We start from the raw sequence: 21,388 nt of genomic DNA on the forward strand, positions 1-21,388 counted from the left end.
TTATTAAATCATCATCCCCACTGCCGTGGGTTTGCATTGGTGATTTCAACTAGTTTTTATATCAATTGGAGCACATCGGTGTTCAAGAAAGGAGCAGAGCTCAGATCGAGGGCTTCCGAGAGATGGTCGACGTATGTGGTCTCAATGACCTCGGCTTTGAGGGCCACGGTTAGACCTTCGAAAAGAAGGTGGCGGGAGGCTCGTATTGTTGTGTCCATTTGGACCGTGGTCTCGCCATCGCGGATTGGTGCAGCAGATTTTCTCAGGCAAAAGTTTAGCATTTGGCGGCTGCTGCTTCATATCATGAGCCGATTCTCCTGGAGTGGAGACCTGGCGGTTACCAGGCAACATGGAGAGCATGGCAAGTAGATCTCTTGTTGGATTGGACGTTGGAAGAGTTTGAGGCGCGTAGCGAGGCCGCAGGGTAAAAACACATTGGGAATCCTTCAGGTCCAGGAGCTCCCAGTTGACAGAATTCTTGGTGGTTGTCTTCTTCAGTAAAAGGAAAGGAAACAGCTTGTTTTCACGGGGGCACCCAAGTTTGTTACCAGGTTGGTCTTGTAAGTATTTAGGCTATTGGTATATGTGGGTGGAGGGGTCTGAGATGAGCAGTCCATTGACATAAAGATGGTATTTTCTTTGATCTTTTGACGGTTCAGGTATGAACAAACAGTGGGAGACACACCTAGATTTTTTAGGCACGCTAGTGGACTCTTGGCAACGGGAAGGCGAGGCAAAATCACTGAGCCAGCTGCATGAGAAGCTGAAAGGTGTGTCAGGGCACTTGTCTGTTTAGGAGCGCATAACCTTTGGTCAAGTATGACATGAGCTCTAGAAATTAAAAAGAAATCAGAGGAGATGCAGTCGGATCCAGGACGGTTGGGCTCTTCCCAGCAGGAATTGAAGCTGGTTGAGCGAATTCAAGAGCTTAACCACCGTGAGGAAATTATGTGGAGGCAGAGATCTCGAGTTTTGTGGTTAACAGCTGGAGACAAGAATACCCGGTTCTTCCATCTGAGGGCAAGCCGAAGGAGCAGAAACAAGATTTCACGACTAAGGAAGCTGGATGGGCAGTTTATCTTGAGCTTCGTGCAATTGTCACCAATTTCTATAGCAATTTGTTTGCTTTTGAGAGTACAGATAACATGGAAGAGGTGCTATCTACTGTTCTAGTTAAGGTAACACCTGAAATGAATAGGACCCTACTTGATTCCTACAAGGAGGGCGAGGTAAAGGATGCTTTGTTCCAAATGCTTCTGACAAAAGCACCGGGTCCTGATGGTTTTCCGGCGCACTTCTTTCAGCGACATTCACTACTACAATAAGCATTTGTAGGGGCGACTAGCGATTGTTTGTAGAGGCGGCTCGGCCAGCCGCCCCTACCATACCGTCTCTACAAATCATGCATTTGTAGGGATGGCTGATAACACCAGCCGCATCTACTAAATCGATTTATAGGGGCGACTGTAGTACCAGCCGCCCCTATAATGGCCCTATTCGCTTCTCTTATAATCCGTACTTTTTAGCTTCTTTTTCCAGCTAGGACAATATTTTTCTCTCACAACAAATCAGGCCAGAATAGTGTTCTGGATTATTTTTTCAGCGAAGCAAACAGGGCCAATACCTGTAGAACCGCCCCTATAGTACATTTTTTTACAAAAAAAATTCAAATTTATAATTCAAATTCGACCAGAATATATATATGCATATATAATTCAAATCTGACCAGAACATATATAATTCAAATCTGACCACAAGCACAAGAGCATTATATAAATTACCATTACAAGTCCAATTCACAAGAATATATACAATCCATCATTAAATAGATATAATTCACAAGTCTAATTCGTTCCACGAGTCTAAACCGTCCCACAAGGTAAGACCAATGTCAAATTCCATACACATTGTTATCAACGACCTAGAGCTAGCCTTTCAGTCTCACGAAGGTGTTGGTATTGAGGATTTCTACCTAAGTTAGAATCTCGGTCATGGTAGGTGCCTTTGACGTGTACAATCTGGTCTAATATGAAGTTGCAAATGTCGCCGACGAGCTCTAAAAGTTGGTCATCCTTGTATGGGTCTCTTTTCATTTCTTTCTCTTCTTTCCAATATAAGAGAACAAGTTTCGGTTTAGTATTTCATATCATGTGCGAAGTTTTTATACTACGGGTGAAGAGGTTCAAACTTACCCTTAAGGGGTGTCTCCTGTAGGCACCGGTGTTACTCATCATAGAACATACATAGTATCCACAATGTATATTCCCAGGCTTTTGCTTGGGGCACTGTGTGTTTGGCATATGGAAATGTTAAGTAATGCTTTTGACAGCCATGTAATGGAGTACTAAAGTAAGTTACACTTACCGCACATAGTGTTTTTATAGCTAGCCTTTTCTTCCTTACTAGATCATGCCTTCCGTGATGTTGATTGACATAGAACCTAAATGCCCTGTTCAAATTATTTTAGCAAATACAACTTGTTAGTATCCAAAAGTGAACGTTACAAGTATGTATACAATCATATAAGCTAATGAGGGTTGTCGATATGTATACGTCTTGAGAATCGATATGAAGTCTTTGTATGTCATCGGGTCCCTATCTATTGAATCAAAGACCCATGCCATGCTCCTTCCGAATATCGACGCCTATACAAATCCAGTGGTTGCTGCATAGATTTAATCATAGAACTAGATAAGCTCTTTTGCATCGAGTAAAATATATCGAACAAAGCTTTAAGCATAGAGTTGAACTTACTCGAAGTTGTATGGTAGCCATATAGTAGAGTACTATTGGAGATTTTTAAAAGCCTAAGGCAATGTATGCCGAAAACCTTAAGGGACTCTTGCCTTAGTTTCTTCGTATGGATGTCCTCTTTCTCCCGAATGGTCTTTCCAGCAGCTAGCTCTTTGGCATCCAGTTTCCACTATCTAGGGTAATTAAAATTTGTTTGTGCTATAACTTGAGGGTCTATATACCTGGCTCTCATACTTGGCATTTGTTTTATAATGGGCACTTGCATTCTACAAATCACGGCGTGGGTTAGTTACAATAAAATCTAAAGATTACATTCATATTATATCGGAAGGATAAGGACTTACAGACACCACATGCGAATTAGATTCATTTCTATTGCTCCGAGGTGAAAGCATGTCTGCATGTCATTGAAGTCAAATATAATTTTCCCAGCTGGGCTTCCAAATGTGCCGGTGGGGAAGCATGCTTGTACGAGGTCTATGCTCGTTAGGAGAACACATAAGTACCAATCATGGAACCTTCTCATTCCAAGTGGTAGGTGCTGGATGTCCCGGTTTGGTAGAAAGGGCTTGCCTCTTTCATATGTTTTCGGGCAATCCTTTGACCATTTGATGACATCAACATTTGGATACTGCTTTGCTGTTTGGTGGAGTTTGCTAGTGACAGCCTCCTCATAATCCCATGATGGGACTTTTTTAACTTGGTTCTCAGGCTTGAACTGGTCATGGGCATACCACTTGTGCATCGACGAGACGTCTTTCATCGAAACATAAATTGACCTTATGGTGATTGGATGCTTCTTTCGAAGTTCCTATTTAGGCACGTCCTCATCTTCTTGTGCATCACCTTCTTCAGGAGGCACTCGTTGATCATGTATCGACTACGCTTGTTGAGAAGACTGTGGCATCTCATCATGCACTTGCTCGGTACGAGCTAGAGAAGGTTGTGGCTTATTAGGCACACGCTCGCTAGGAGGCAGGGAAGAATGTGGCATCTCAGGAATATGGTGGTAACGAGACGGTGAAAATATCTCCCTGTCCTCAACAACTCGCTAGGAGACCCAAGAAGTAGTCAATATAATATCTCGTTTGTGCCAGAGGATAAACTGCTCCATTACGTCTTCGAGTAACACCAGCCCCTCTGGAGTCGCGTAGTCTATCCTCCACTGCATGAACTCGGGCTTCACTATATGCACCTCGACCCTAGTGTAGTTCGGCGGTATCTTATTATTGTGGTGTAAGCCACCGGAAGGATTTGCCACACCCGTTGCCACCTCCATCACAATGTTCTGTCGGCTGCTGAGAAACACCAAGGTGCAACTAGTTGGTTCCCGTATACGATTGACGGGGGTTATGGTTGCAGTGAAACCTTGGCTGCTATGAACTTTTGGAGGGCTACCAACTAATGCCAATTCTCCTGGCGTCGTCATTAATGTCCGTGGCTCCGTAGACAGTCCTTGCTCCTCCAGCGCCTTCGCAACTAGAGCCTTCATTTGGAGCTCAAGATTAGCCTCCCAGTCTCTGCCATATTTCTTGTACATGTGCCTGTCCTCTTTGAATCCGTGCTTCTAGGTCGTTCTTTTCCCTAGCCCCCTGGTGTGGCCTGTGTGCTCGTTGTTTCTGAAGCCAAGGCTAAGCTCGTCCCCCTCTTTAAAAGGATTGAATGAGCCCTTCACCTTGTCTTCAGCATATTTCAATATCCTTGATACTATCTCTTGGGTCTTCGGCTTATCAAACTTAAGATTACCACCAGATGATTCTGTACTCCTCGCATATATCCAATTCCTTGAGCATACCTTCAAATTCTTCACATCGATATTCCCAGAAGCTGTGGCCTCTTCGTCCGTCTTTCTAAACTGCTCTTCCTTGGCATAGTAGCCACCGGAGCCTAGATGATGGTGGTGTTTGTTCTTCTTTGCCAGTTCGGTGTTACGGGCACTGAGCTCCAATGCCTTCGATGAAGTGTTTTGAGCCACGAGCTCCTCCCATTGACTAGGAGTTATGTTGTCGAACTCGTTGAAGGGAGTTAACCCCTTTTGGATATACTTGTTGAGCTCCGACCTCCAACATCAGAATGACTCTCATGATTTTGAAAGCATTTTTTTACCAGTTCATGCTTACCCTCCGGAAATCTAAAAGTGAGCTTCAGCTGCTTATCCCATAGTTCATCATTTTTCTTCTCTAGTACCTCTTTCCAATTAGGGATTGCTGGGTTCAATTTATCTTTTACTAGGGCCTCGATCGCATTATAGAATCATCCTTTGAATTCCTTTGGCTCAAGGATCTCCCCTGCTAGCCCGACCTCCGTTATCACATAGCATGCCTTATCTAGATATTGGTTTGCTTTTCTATCCCCTCGTTTCCTCTTTGGTTTAGTAGTCATGTTCGTGGTTGTGTCTTGAGGTTGTGGAGCAGAGGCCTCAATGTCCGTCTCTATGGCTGTTGCCTCTGCTCTCCTTTCCTCTACTCCGTCTTGTCTGGTTAGATGTCACGGACGTCGACGTCGTCTATTCCGAGTTTTAGGAGAGACCTGTATATACGACAGGTCAAAGTGTTAGCAAATGTAACACATCCCAAGCTTTAGCAAAATTTATAAGCTAAGGCTTTATCCCTACCTCCTCGTTCGGATAAAAATCCTTGTCCAAATCTTCCTTCGTTGGCCTCCTTCTGGCTTCACGTAGGAAAGGATTCTTGGGACTTACATATCCCTCCTCTGAGTCCTCATCATCATCCTCTTCTTCGCCTTCAGCAGCCTCTCCTACTCTTTCTTCTGCTCCCCCTTCCTCCTCGTCACACTTCTCCTAGGTAAGTATCACTTCTAGATCATTTTCTAACTTGTTATCAAACTGCTTCTGAATAAGCTGGTCCTCTAGTGCTTGCTCCTCATAGGTTGGCTGCTCCTCATGCTCGGGGCATTGGGCTACACTGTCTGATGTCCGTGACATTATTTCGCGCTTTGTTCTAATAGATGCAAGAAAATGTGCTTTAGGTACGCGAGAAGGTATAAGAAATAAAAAATGTCTATAAACCAAAATAGTCCTATAAAATAACAATATATATAAAAAATAAGTAGTAGCAGTAGTAGAGGCCTTAGAAACGTGTCAATCATCATTTGATCATGAACTTGGAGCATCAAGGCATCATAACAGAGAAGAGAAGATAAGGTAATGTAGGGGCGGCTGGTAATGATACCAAGTTCCTCACAAGTTCTTGATCATCAGCTCATATTCCATATAATGTATGGACTTGGACAATTTCATCATCGGCAAAATAAAGGAGAAGAGAGGAGAGGGGAGATTTGGCAAAAAAAAGCCTGCAGTTCTCAAAAGAAAGGAGAGGGGAGAACTTTTAGGCTTCTTGCTGCAAAAAAACAAAAAAATCAACGGGGCACAAGATCAGTTGGAGCTCTCAGAGTTCCCAAAAGAAAGCAAGCACCATGGGGTTGAAACTGAAATGATTAAACCAAACGCCTGCAGTTCAAATTTACCATTCTAATTCCACCGCGATTCTTGCTGATTCTACTAGAAGTCTAGAAACAATCGAGACAACACAACACAAAAATTATATTGCTAACTGAAATTACTAACTGATATTGCAATCTGCAAGCTAACTGAAAGCACATCAAATTTAAAAACTAAGATTACTAACAAATACCAAACATAAAATACAACTGAAAATGACAACATAGCTACCAAAAACTAAAACTAACTGATATTACAAAGCTGCAAGCTAACTGAAAGCGCATTGAAATTACAAACTGAAAATACTAACAAATACAAAAAAAAGAAAATAAAACTGAAATACTACGTGAAATTACAATTTTTGAGCTGAAGTTACTAACTGCAATTGCAATCTGAAATTGAAAACTAAAAGTCTACCTGCAATTAGAATATAAAATTAAAAAATTAAATTACTAACTGCAATTGTTAACTGAAACTAAAAGTAGCACTACCTGAAATTAGAAACTAAAAATACAAAATGAAATTACTAACTACAATTGCTAACTAAAATTGGTAACTGAAATTGATAACTGCAGTTACAATGCAAAACATCACGCGACAACAAAGAAGCTAGGAGAACATGGCATAAAGCTAGCTTCCATGGATTATGTCTCAACTAGCTTGCAGTATCAGTTGAACCTAAGCATCACAAGGGATACATCCAAGCACTAGCAAAACAATTATCTAACAGTAATATATTTATTCGACATCCCAGCTCCTCCCTATATTACATCTGAACATTACGTACGCCAAAACTGAATAGCTAGCAAGCTAGGGGAACTAGCAAGTTATTAGTAAGTAGTGTGCTAACTGTATGTATGCTGCTTTCGTTTTCTCCCATCATTTTCTCGTGCCATACTCTTTGGTTTAAATACATGTATAGCTATACTAGGTATGTTTTTAAAATATAATACACAGTCAAGTAATAAAGTATATAAACCAGATCTGCATGCCTCATGACTTACTGATGATAGGGACATATGCATATGGTTCTGTATTATCACTTATATATATAACCTTTAAAGCGAACAACATTGTTGACTTGTTTTGCTAGGAGAAATTCAAGTTAATAAGCTCGATATGAAAAGGCCTACTGAATCTTATATACGAAGTACATGAAAAAGAACGAGAGCAAACATAATGAATTCCTAAAATACATCCTAAAAAGTCAAAGCATGCAGTAACTCAAGCAAAAATCTGTGGAGCAAACCATGCATCAATCAAACAAAAAGAACAAGGTAAATGTGACGTTTGCTAATGTATGCGCAATCTAGAAAGTGCACTACAAATATATCAATGTTACCTACTAGTGCTGGCCTGCTGGGGCACTACAAAAGAAATGAAAAAGAATCATGAAAAAAGAAATTAATAGGTGAGATCAGAATCATAGCAACCAGCTAGACTCATCTCCCCGGTCTTTCTGATATTATATACGATATCTAGCTACTAGCTAGTAATCAACTTCTGTTAAACTAATTAAGCTGGTGATGCCTTTAAACCAACTAAAGTGACATTGATAGAAGACAACAATAAACTGAGATTTCCCTATTTTCTATTTCATTATCATGAAGAAGAATGTAACATGACCCAATCTTGAAATTTTGATAAAATTTGGAACTTCTATTCCAGGAACTTGAACGTTTGCTAGTGGACTGATTCAGGTGAAGAAATGATGCTTGAAACATCTACAAAATATCTAACATGAATTAATAAAGGAAAGTTCCAATGTTCTAATTAAGTAACATAAGTGTATTTTGCTGCCTAGAGCAAACTCCATTAGTCTCTTTCGTTTCAAAGAAAAAGAAAGGATGCAATTGTCAGCTATATATTGTTCGAACTAAATAGCATTCAAAAGCAGAAGAGAGACAATATGATTGTCGCCTTTTTGCTCTCCCTTTTCATCCAACCAAATAATGCAGTGGCCGTGATGCAACAAGAATGATGGAGCCCTTAGCTAGCAAGATCGTCTTCTATATTCTATCAAAGCATGAAATTAAAGCCAAATGGCTAGACAACTACTAATCTAGTAGTATCAAAGTACAACTATTAGCTAGTGCTGCATTTCATGCATGCATGGCCCTCTTTGAGAGAGCTAGGTGCCAATGAACACGGCATGCATGGAAAGATCCCAATGCAAGTCAAGATATGCAAGATCCCAATGTTCAGATGCACTTACTATTACCTTGCTAGTTTCCCTAGCTAGCTATTCAGTTTTGGCGTACGTAATGTCCATGAAGATACACTATATAAATGTCTTAACAAGCTTTGTAGTACTAATTGGTCAAACACACAAGATGGAATACACCCAAGCAGAGACCGAACACCTCACAAAGTTTACTACAACCTAACAAAGCTGCTAGCAGCTCATACCTGGATCATGCACTTTCAGTGCTTGTTAGCACTAGTGATTCTAAGAAATATGAAACATAACAAGCAACTATCGTACTGTCTAGATTTTCAAAAGTGCCAATAATAATCACTTCCTTATGGTCCATGTCTTAAGTTACAAATTTATGGCTTAATTCATTAACACCAAAGACCACATTGCAACCTTGATGAATGTCAACCTCAACAATCAAATCAATGGCTACCACCGCAACAATCAAATCAAAAAACAAAACATGAAACTATCAGAGCCAAAAAAGGGTGGTGGACACTGGAGCGAACGGGTACCAGAGCCGTTGGGAGAGGGAGCAGGGACACCAGGGCGCACTAGCACCGAGGCCACCGATGGAGGGAGCGCGGACACCGGAGCGCATGGTGGGTACCAGAGCCACCGGGGAGGGAGTAGGGACGTCGAGGCACACCGGCACCGGGGCCAGCGGTGGAGGGAGAGCGCACGGGCACCAGGGCACCAGGGCCGCTGGGGGTGGGAGCACGGGCATCGGTAGCGGAAACCCTAGCCGCCGTGGGAGGGGGAACGGCGGTGGAAACCCTAGCTACCGAGGGGAACGGTGGCGCGTAGGGCAGGAGATGGACTGGGGGTTGGAGGCGGATCGGGAGAGGTAGGGCGTGACGGAGGTAGGGCACAGAGGCAGCAGCCTGCTGTCGTCGTGGAGGAGAATAGTGCCCAGACTTAGAAAAATTTCTATCTGCCCGCGGGCTCTGGTTTATATACCGGAGTTCATTTGTAGGGGTGGCTCCTGAGTTAGCCGCCCCTACAAATATTTTTCAATTTATTTTAATTACTAATTCTGTAATTCATTCATATATAAAGAACACAATGTAAATTTATATATTAGTTTGTTGATTATTCTATATATATAAATATATGTATATATAAACAATTTTATTATATATATAGATATAATTCTATATTTTCTTCTTTACAAAAATAATATTTTAAAAATTGAAAATTTGAATTTCAAAATAACTAATAGAATTTTAGGACACTAAATGACCTCAAATGAAAATTTTGTAAACATCAAAGTTGTAGAACTCATCAATATGTACAACTTATATTTTGGTCATCTTTTCATTTGAGAAAATTTGAAAAGTTCAAATTTTGAATTTCAATAAATGACAACTTCAAATAAGATTTTGAAACCTTAAATGATTTCAAATAAGAAAGTCATGAACATAAAAGTTATTGAACACATCACTATATACAACTTTTATTTTGGTCATCTTTTTATTTGACTAAATTTAAATAATTCAAAATTTGAATTTTAATAAATGACAACTTCAAACAAGATTTTGAAACCCTAAATGATTTTAACTAAAAAAGTCATGAACATAAAAGTTGTCGAACTCATCACTATCTACAACTTTTATTTTGATCATTTCTTCATTTAACAAATGTGTTAGTAAACATTGTTCATAAATCCACGTATCACTCATAGTTTCATAAATTATACGAGAGACATGTTGATTTATGAACAATGCTTACTATCACTTTGTCAGATGAAGAAATGACCAAAATAAAGTTGTAGATCTTGATGAGTTATATAACTTTGGTATTCATCACTTTTTCAGCTAAAATCATTTGGTGTTTTAAAATCTTGTTAGAACTTGTCATTTTTTTAAATTTGAAAATTTGAATTGCTCAAACTTTGTCAAATGAAAAGAATGACCTAAATCAACACAGTAACTTGATAGGGCAGGATTTTAGAAAATTTTAGGAAAAAAATCATCACATTTGGAGTTAGTATGAGGAAGAAAGACTAGTTACAAATTTTACCCAGAGATTAAAAAAATCACAACTGTTCATAATGATCAATGATGAACAAGTATGATTTCTCTTTTTAATCTGTGGCTAAAACTTGTAACTAGTTTTTCTTCCTCATACTAACTCCAAATGTGATGTTTTTTTCCTAAAATTTTATAAAATCATGCTTTATCATTTTAGTCTGGTCATCTATCTTTGTCACTAATTTTAGACAATTCAAATTTTGAATTTCAGAAAATAACAACTTAAACCTGATTTTCAACCACTAAATGATTTCAGCTGTAAAGGTGATGATTATAAAAGTTGTATAACTCGTCAAGATATCCAACTTTTATTTTGGACATTTCTTCATTTCATAAAGTGTTAAGTGCTTGTTTTAAGTGTTTCAATAGTAGTCCGAACATGTTGCAGTAGTAATAAGTGCCTGTTTCTAGTATCTACGTGTTACAACTGTTTTAGTAGTAATAGAGAGGATGTTGCAATAGGTTCATCTAAATGTTGCAAAGGGTAGTCTCACACATATACATAAATATATAGTCTCACACACATATGAAGTCTTACAAACACACACTTACACAAACACTCCACGTTCAATAAATAGCTAGCCCGCTGTAATAACTTTCCCCTTGACACCTTTTCGTTCCCATGATAATATGTCTTTGGGCATGTTTTTTTTCACAACACTGATCTTCTTAGGAAAGTCTGTGAATAGCGGCATCTCATCGTTGTTATTGTAAGCTTTAACATCGTCCACACCATCAACTCCGATAATGTGCTGTTTCTCGAAGGACAACCACGTGCTTTGTCTTCTTCTTCAGGGGGAGGTTACTTTGTGGGTCAGACATAGAAAACTTGTGCGACACTGTGAAGCCTAGATTCTTGAGGTCTAGGACTCTCAATCCAATCTCGTTCAGTTGGTATTGTTTGATCCATCGGCATCGAAACAGGGCCACTGTTATATCCCTTCCATGGTCAAGTTCTCATATCTCTTCAATTATGCCAAAGTATTGGATCTTTCGCCCCACTCCATCGAGAGCTTCTATTCGAAACGTCGCTGTTTTGGTTCATATTTACTATCCTTTGTGTGGGTATAGTACATGTACCCATTGATGTCATAAGCTTTCCAAGATGTCACTTGTCTCGATGCCCCCTCCGCCAATCCTACTGATGGTAATAGAGTCTATGGTTTCTCCAAATGGTATGTTTTGATCCTTCAACCATGTAGTTAGTCAGTTGCTTGTGCTGTTTCATGACCCAATCATCTGAACGACCATTTCTCTCTACCATAATGATAGCCAAGTGTTCATCAATATATAGTTGCATCAGTTGTGTACTCTGCAAGACACTGTAATGCGCCTGACCCACTTCTTTGTAATCATGGTAGATGGACACTTTTCTATCACTGGTGCCCTTCCCAGTCAGCCTACCCTTGTGACGAGAATCGGGTTTACCAATCCCTTTCTGTACTTTTAGGTACTCTTGACAGCACTCAACTGACTTCTTCAGTACTATAACCCTCTATCATAGAGCTCTCTGGGTATGCTTGATTATGCAAGTATCGGCTTAGAACCGACATGAACCGCTCGTAGGACCACCACTATTTCATGCAAGTAGCAAGAGCCTAGCGCCTATATCTGATGAATCATGTTAATCATGAGATGTGGCATTATATCAAAAAAGCAGGAGGTAAATACATCTCTAGTTGGTTTTGTGTCTCCACCACAAATATTGTTGTTCTACATATGAAGTCCTTCTTTTAGAATGTATCGTACATCGGCTCCCTATGCCTCCATAGCCTCTTGATTTCTTACATCAAAGGCTCGAGGAACACGTCTATATTAATGTCTAATTGTTTAGGGCCAGAAATAAGAATAGTGAGGATAAGGTACTTTCTCTTCTAACACAATCCACATTGGGATGTTGTATATGGTCAAGATCACTGGCCAAGTGCTGTGGTCGCTTATCCTCTCATTGAAGGGATTCATTCCATCGATGCTCAAGCCAAACCGTACATTCCTTAGGTCATCGCTGAATTCTTTGTGCTTCTCATCGATCCTTTGCCACTAACTATAATCAGTCTGATGTGCAATCTTATCATCATCCTCCTTGCGCTCATCATCCCACCATGTCATAAGTGCGGCTTCTTTAGGGTTTTAGGAAGATACGTCTCAAGCGGTCAGTCACTGGTAGGTACCACATTATCAAGGTAGGAATTCTTCTCTGCTTTGCATCATTGCCTAATGGAGTGTCCTCTGGGGGCTGAGATTCTTATACCACCTTTTTTGTACCCTTCTTATTCCTCTTTTTCTCCATAGGAGGCTTCAGTCCCTACCGTAAAGGTCATTGTTCTTGTATCGGCTGGCCCCACACTAGGGATATTTATCCAATGACTTGAACATTTCACCAAGAAAAAGGATACAATGGTTGGGGCATATATAGGATTTTTTTCAACCCCCATTGTCAATGGACTTATGACCTTCTTCGCTTGGTATGTGTTGGTGGAAACTAAGTTTGGTTGTGGCAGCACCCATGACAGGAGACGTAATAGATCATTGAAACTATAGTCTGACCAGCTGTACTTAGCCTTCAGGATGAGTAGCTCAAGCACAAAATGTAGCAATGTCTAGTGTGTCAGACATCCCTTTTCAACACCATACACAACCTCCTTCGATGCTTTTTTTACCCTTTCAAAATTTTCTAGACCTTTTAGGCTCTTTAGTAAAATCTCTAGTCCAAGGGCTCGAATCATATCCTCCAAATCATCTTTATCCCCAATATGTGCTTTGCCATCATTATTAGCACCACCTTTATCGTTACCATCCCAACCACCAACATCACCATCTTGTTCATTGCCAAACTCAGGATCCATTCGTGCATCAAGCTCTGCTGAATATTGGGACATGGACTCTAGGGTTTCATCGTCGTATTCCTCCTCATCCTCGCCGTTAACAATAACCATTTCACAATGATGAATCCACACTGTGTAGTCCTTAATAAATCCTCGCATAATCAAATGTGATCTAATGATAGTCACATCTATACATGCTATACGGTTCTTGTAATCTTTACAGGGATAAATAATTGTATCCTTATTCTCTATCAATGTCGTTGCATGCTTCTCTACGGCTTCAATAAATTTATCCACATCTTCATGGAAACCTGTCTTGAACCTTAACGAACCATACATCCAAGAGTTCCTGTACTCCATCTTTTATAATAATAAAACAAACATTAAAGGACTACTTATTCAGATATATGTAAAAATAAATTAAATTAATAATTACTTGAGAATAATTGTATATACTTCAGATATATATGAATATAAATCAAATATAATTACATGAAGCATACAAACATACCATGGTAGAGGAAAATTAATTAATTGCCTATTTATCCATAAATAATTAAAATACATATTTGTTGATTACAATAAACAATTTCAAAGATGCTCATAGAATAGTTCGTAGCTCGATCCATGCCGAGGTAGGGCGACATGTGTGGTTCTTGAATCCACCTAATGGTGTGTGTAATATATATAATCCTTCTATTTGAATAAAGAGGGTGGTGTTGCTAAAAAAGCAGATGTCCAATGTCCAATCCTTTTTAAAGTAACAAAAAGTCATAGTTGTTAAACTAAGCATCGAAATTAAAATCTGATTACACTATCGTATTCCTTGCAATAAACTCTTCAAAACAAGATCTCACATGGTTACATTTAGATAAAAAATTATTGACGAACAATTATCTCATGAAGATATAACAATTCTTTTATTGAGTACAACGATGTTTGGGTCCATGATTAAATATTCTAAGTTAAGGAGAATAACATTTTAGATATAGGATAAAAAATAATATATGTTTATGTGAATGGTATTATAATATATGTGAAAATAGAGGAAAAATGAATGAGAAAATCTATGGAATATATAGAAAATAATAAATTACATAACATAGCAAAATAGAAAAAAAATAATAAAAGACAGAACAAGACATAAGTAAGGGCAAACAAAAATAATAGAAAGGAAGCACCTCCGTGTCGCTATCAGCTCGCACGAAAGCACGCTAGCTTGAGTATGTTGCAGTAAAAGGAGGAAGAAAAATACTAGAGAAGAAATATATTAGAAAATAGGAACTATGTGGATGGCTTATCTTAGTATAAAATATTTATACTATTATAAGCCGCATCAGACTATTTAAATCTGAAGAGAAAAGCATTTCACCTTTATAAGAATAATGTTTTGGATAAAAATAGAAAAAAGTTACGTAAGAGATAAAACTAAATAAAAAATATAAAAAAAGTGGAATTAAAAAGATAGTAATCAAAAGTAATAGAGAAATTAAAGAAAAATAACTTAAAATATATCAAAGAACATCACATAAATACTTGAACCACATAAAATACATCATACATCTCAGGAGTATTATGTAAATACCCAAAGATAATCTTGGAATATCTCATTTATACAATGATAACATTCTAAAAACATCATAGAACATCACATGTATACTGCGAGTACATCAAAAAAAGTATCATAGAAAACATCATATGTATACCATGTGAACATCACAAAAAATACATCCTAGAACATCAAATATCACAATATACATCATAGAACATCACAAAATAGATCATAAAATATCACATGTATACTACATGAACATATCAAAATATGTCATAGAGCATCACATGTATACTACACGAACATCACAAAAATATATCATAAAAATCACATATATACTAAGTGAACATCATGAAATACATCATAGAACATCACATATATACTACACGAACATCACAAAATATATCATAGAATATCACATATATATTAGTGGACATCACAAAATATATCATAGAACATCACGTGTATGCTATGTGAACCACATAATATATCATAAAACATTATATAATACATCATAGAACATCACATGTATTCTATGCTCAGAACTTCAAATTTCAAGATGGTTGGAGCGTCGGACGACGTGGCAACTTTGGCTTGTGCGAGCCGTTTTCATGGCCTTTTTAGTTGAAACCTTCACCCACGCTCCCCCTAACCTCTTCTTAGTCTTTTCTCACCACGAAACACTAAGGAGAATAATGTTACACTAGGTGTTAACCCTCTACTTAACCCTCTCATACTCTTGTTCCTCCCACCTTTCTTCTTTTCACAACCAGCAACAAAAGCTTGTTCCGTGATCTTCCCAAAGCCATCTTCCAACCCCATTCATGGCACCACCATGAAACCATGGCAAGGCCTCCATCATTCCCCTTCGGCGAGCGACCTTCCTATTTTGAGAGAAGTTTTTGGAGGGCCACCATCAACCATGGGGTGTGATGGTAGTGGACACCCTTGACATGCCACCTCTGGCCGTCATCCCACCAACCCACAAGGTGTCAAAGGTAGGAGGAGGGTCGGTTGACCTTCACCATGGTCGGTCAACCCTTGCCTTGCCACCTCCACTCTCTCGCTCCATCCCGCGCAATCTATCTCTGAGAAAGACCCTGGCCAAGGTCCCACCAAGGTCAGGAACTCCAAAGAGACCTACTATGGGCCAAATCCATCCTAAGAGGGGCTTCGACGTGTACGTCTACAAGAGGGTGGAAATCCCTGATTGCTTGCCCTGCAACAAGGACCAAGGGAAATTCCAAAGGGCGCTCATCACTAAGTCGGGTGATGTGTCAAGCGCCGAATATTCCAAGTCTAGTACCGCATCAACGCCCATGATTTTGAAGACACACAAGCTCATCGGTGGTGGGCCTAGGAAAGGAAAGGTGTTCGTCCCTTCGACCCCACCCGATGAACGTAGGGTGACGTGAGAATCTCTAGATTTCGTAAGCTCGCCTAAAACAATCCAGCGGACAAGCAACCCTTCATCCATCAATGGATCACCGGGATGTTTTGAGGGTGAAGAGCCCAATGAAAAGACCAATTACGAGAGGCTCCTTGGTGTAGTTGCTAGGCTTAAGAATAATAACATAGCCCTACAAGAGAGAGTGGCAGAGTTGAAAATGGCCAACTTTGATTTAGAAGAGAACTTTCGCTCTCTCCGTCTTAGCACCAATGCGAAGCTTGCTCACATTGCGAAGGCCATAGGGAAGGAGGATATCATCACTCCACCATCACCATGAACTCTCATGGCCTTCATCAAATAAGCTTAGGCATAGGTTGTTTGATTTATTTTCCAAATGTTATTGTTTCCATTTCCTTATCATTTGTAATCATGCCTAAGGATTGAATCAATGAATTTATCTTTTTTTTGTTGGTTCTCCTCGTGTTTTTCCACTAGTAGGACCCCTACACTTGATATTTGTACTGTTTGAGATTTTAGAGCACACTTTGAACCAAGTGTGGGGGTAGGTCGATGTTGACATTTCTTAGCGTCGCTACTAAGAACAAAGTTTTACATCTAGTCCCTAGTAACAGCACTAGAAATGCTTGTTGGTATTTATTAACGTGTCACTTGTTTTTAAATAGCCACATATTATAAACCTATATCTCCTAATTTTACTAGGTTGTCATCCCTAGTGATGATATCAGAGATACTTGTTGGTACTATATAGCATTACTACTAGAATAATACTAAGCAGTTCTTTATTAATTATGTGACTAGGAAGAATAGATATGAATATATATATATATATATATATATATATTTATATAAAAGGAATTTGCAAGCGCACAGATAATATACCATTGTAGCATTTTACCTGAGAGTATTTCAGGTATCGTTATTTATATTTTTACCACAAGAAAAGTCTAGCATGGACATGTATCGATAACTTATACTATTGAAGGAAAAGTAAACTATAACTAATATTCTACTCATAACAGGGGTAAGTCATAGGATAAGATATATATATATATATGATAAGTATTGATCAATGATAATAATAAATCACTCAGAGTACTCTTTTCTATGGCATTAGCATGGTTAGGTAGAATATTAGAGGAATAATCCCTAAGTCATTCTTAATTACAAGTCAAAGCATATATTGATTAGTGTAATTATACCTAGTAATCATTGCTAAGATCATCATCATATCTACACATAAGGGATATTGCTAAAGAAGATTAAGAACAAAGCTTGCTCTTCCTTTGTAACAGAACCCTACATGCACCTATATTTGGGGAGTGAACTACAAAGGACTCAAAGGAGCATCACATCCGTGATATACCATATAACCCAGAATATAGGGTGTATCCATAGGTAAACAACGTATAAGTACCATGCTTACACAATGTCGACCACCCACCCATGGATCCTTAGAGTGAGTGCTATACAAACTTATGCATGAACATAATGATAAACCAACTATACTAAGCATATAATCAAAGTAGGCCATGAATATTATAACAAAGAACATGAATAAGATGAATACTGACATTATCATAATAATTGTAACTAGCATACAAAAGTAATGGAGATACAAAAGAGAGAGGGGTACAAAGATTATACCAAACCACGCTCTTGACAAGATCGGGAATTCAAGCGAAGCTTGCTTGCCTCCCTCTAGACCTAGCATAACTAGCTATGTCCTAGAATATGGTGGAGCTTTGAGGATGATTAGGATTTCTGTCTTCTCAAATGACTTATCTATTCCTTAGGGGGGTGGCAGGGGCTAGTATATATAGACCGGAGCGTCCAACGTGAGCCCTTGGATCAAACTGACTTAAAGGACGACGTAGATGCAACCTAGGAGGCGGTGGTGAACCGACATAACAATGAGGGGCTGATAGGTGGGTCCTAGGGGCTGAGCAGGCTTACAGGTGGGGCCGGGGCATCTCGCCCTCCACTTTGGTGTGGAGTCCTCTTGAGTCTTCTAGAGTCTTCTTGTGTCCGTTTCGCTGTGGATAAGCATAATTAAATCTGACATGTAGGTCTACCTTGATGGTTTTTTGGATAAACCCTACAGAAATTATAGATTCACCAAAACTCGTGAAATTTGTTAGTTTAAACCCCTAGACCTTCATTAGTGATTATATTTATGCCCTTATACATGTTATATTGATGGTTTATAATGGTTGTTAACTACCGTCAACAAACTCTCCCAAGCTTAACCCTTACTAGTCCCTTAGCAAAGCTAAAGTCAGTAAATGGATAAAGAGTTTAAGAATTATAAAAATATTGAGGCAACTCCTCAAAAGTACACATGTGTTCAAACAAGAATTCTCCTCTGGATTAGAATAATCTGATCTGACTTTTAAACTTACCCATATTACCTTGAACCATATGGCTTCTCAGCCTTCACTTGGGTCTTGAGCAATTGAAAGACAGAACAATCAAGTCAAGCACTATGTCTCAAGTTCTTTGCTCAACCATTATTCTAGAGTTTTTATATATTTTCAAAATAAAACTCAGAACTTTCATTGTATAACACTCTCAAGTCTCTCAATATATGGTATTTGTGGATCCTCACCAAGGCAAAAGTGATGTTATGTCTTTCTCTTCATATAACTAAGGCTTATATGGAGCTCATAGGAACGGAGATAGCATGAAAGAGCATACTTGTAATACATATATTGTAAAGTCAAACCACAGATCCAAATAGAGTTGAGTCATACAATCAAACCAAGATGTGCATGCGTATGGATGTATAGTGAATATATTTGGTGGCTAACCTATTTCTACTATGCTCCTTGAAAATATATCTCTGTCTTTAAACTTAGAAACAACTTTGCAAGAAAATATGAGCTATCTTATTCATCTCTTCTTCTTTTTTGGACAGGCATCTAAGTATCCATTGTTTTAAATATATCGAACACTTGTCTATTTTTTCTCATCTTTCTATTTTTTATGAATAACTTTTGCATAGCCTCATGCTTCTTTTATGTAATAAAACTTTTGAGAGATAGCAACAAGAACTTAAAACATTTATTTGGTGGATATCCTATCAAGAATATTTTTGGTGTTTTCTCCTAGTGCAGGAGTAAATCATTTTTGGGTGGATCTAGATGGAATTACATGTTGTTGCGCCTACCCCCAGTGTAGGAGTAGTGCATATTTGGATGGTGCGTACGTGATCTTGATTTTAAGAGCATGACAAACCTCTCATAAGGGTCAACAAAGTTTGATTAAACTCAATGCAATGCAAGCAGCATATAAGTGGAAGTTTTCCTAATCTATATATCATATATGGCTCTGGTTGGAATTCAAGCTTTGTCATACAGGAGCTCATCATGTAGGTTTTTTATGTTTTTAAAAGATAAATCTCTAAAACTTTAGTGTCACTTGGAATAAGATAAACAATAGCTTAGACCTTCTCATATCATATCCGTCAATTACCTAGACTTAGATCAAGCATCTGCTACCTATGAGTTTCAAGTTCAGAGTAAATTCTTATATCAAAACAGTCATATCCAAAATTTAGGAGAATTCAAGGCTGAAAACTAGGCACTTGAACGGAATTACGACAGAGCAACTATTTATCATTTTCATTGCAAGAGATTATTCTCAGAGTTTATTTATTTATGTAGCTCCTTAAAAATAGAAATCTAGACGCACACTTTTTATTTTGTTTTTATTTTTAAGATCATACCTTACTATTATATAGCTAAGATAATTTTTTATTTTGTTTTTGTTTATTATGCATATTTTTATTTTAACTAACATGAAGCAAACTTAACAATAAAACAAAAAGGAAAGAAATACTTATCTAGATATATAGGGGATGCTCCTCCCTCATGCTAGATGTTGTCGTGGTCTTTCTTAGATTGAGTCTACCAGCAAAAGTCTTTCTTATTCATCAAGAAATTGGGTTCCGACAGTTTGGGAAAATATACTTTCGATGGATGGGTTTACTCTTGATTATCCTGCAAAATACTCCAACAAGAACACCAAAACTCGTGACATAGATTAGGATAAGGGGTTAGCGGTCAGCCATTTAGAGATTTTATTGTCCTTGGAGGTTTAGACAGATTTTCTAATTGAGAAAGTTCTAGTAGGATGTCTATTTAATATTTTGGATTTTCTTATTTATATAATGCAAAAAGAAAATATGCATGCATGATATATATTTATTATTATTTTTATGCCACCACAGTGAATCTTCCCGTGGGTATTTACACACTGTAAAATTACTCAAGTGGGGCTTAGGATTTATGTTGCACTACTTTAATGCAGTCATGAAACTTTTTATCTTCCTGTTCTAAATGCAATGCTAATGCAGAAAAGTAAATATGCTAAAGTGAAAATTAATTCATGCAATACTAAAAAGTAAATATGGATAACTACCGATATTACCTCTCGATGAGGGTTTGGATTTTTAAGTCCTCTGGACAGGACTCTTTTCCTATCTTGTTTATTCCTTGGGTGCATCAGTTGGTTCCGGGGATGGATATCCTGATGGTTGCACCTCTTGTGACTCTAGTGGCGATGTTACCTTTTCTTTCCATACCTGATTGGTCTGTGGACTTGACTTTGGCGGAGCGGGCTCATCTTTTACCACTTTTTTAGGTTCCTCATCTTTCTCCCAACTTTTCTTTGAGGATTGATTCTTTTGGTTTCGAGATGATCGACGTCTCCTCCTGGAGCAGGACTTCTTTGGCTGCTCATAAGTGGTATAACTTTTGAAATAACATCATACCTTTTCTCTAGGGAATTGGAAGTGGGCTTGTCTAGATTCGACGTAGATGATTGCGTTGGTAGTGTTGAGGAATGATCTTCCAAGGATGATGGGTGTATCGTCTTCTTCTTCTCCCATGTATAGAACCATGAAGTCAATAAGGGCATAGTGATCATGTATCCTTACCATGACATCGTTTGCTATTCCTTCCAAAAATTGGATTGATTGGTCCATCATCTGCAATTGCATATATGTAGGGAAGAAAGGTTCATCACCAAATAAGTATTCATATGTTACCTTGGATATTATATTGACACCTGACCTAATGTCGTAGAAGGTCTTGTGGAAGATTCTTTGTCCAATGATACACTCGATCATGGGTACGCTTGGATCATCTTTCTTAGCA

This window comes from Miscanthus floridulus, chromosome 4 (genome assembly GCF_019320115.1).
Source record: "Miscanthus floridulus cultivar M001 chromosome 4, ASM1932011v1, whole genome shotgun sequence".
NCBI classification, from domain to species: Eukaryota; Viridiplantae; Streptophyta; class Magnoliopsida; order Poales; family Poaceae; genus Miscanthus; species Miscanthus floridulus.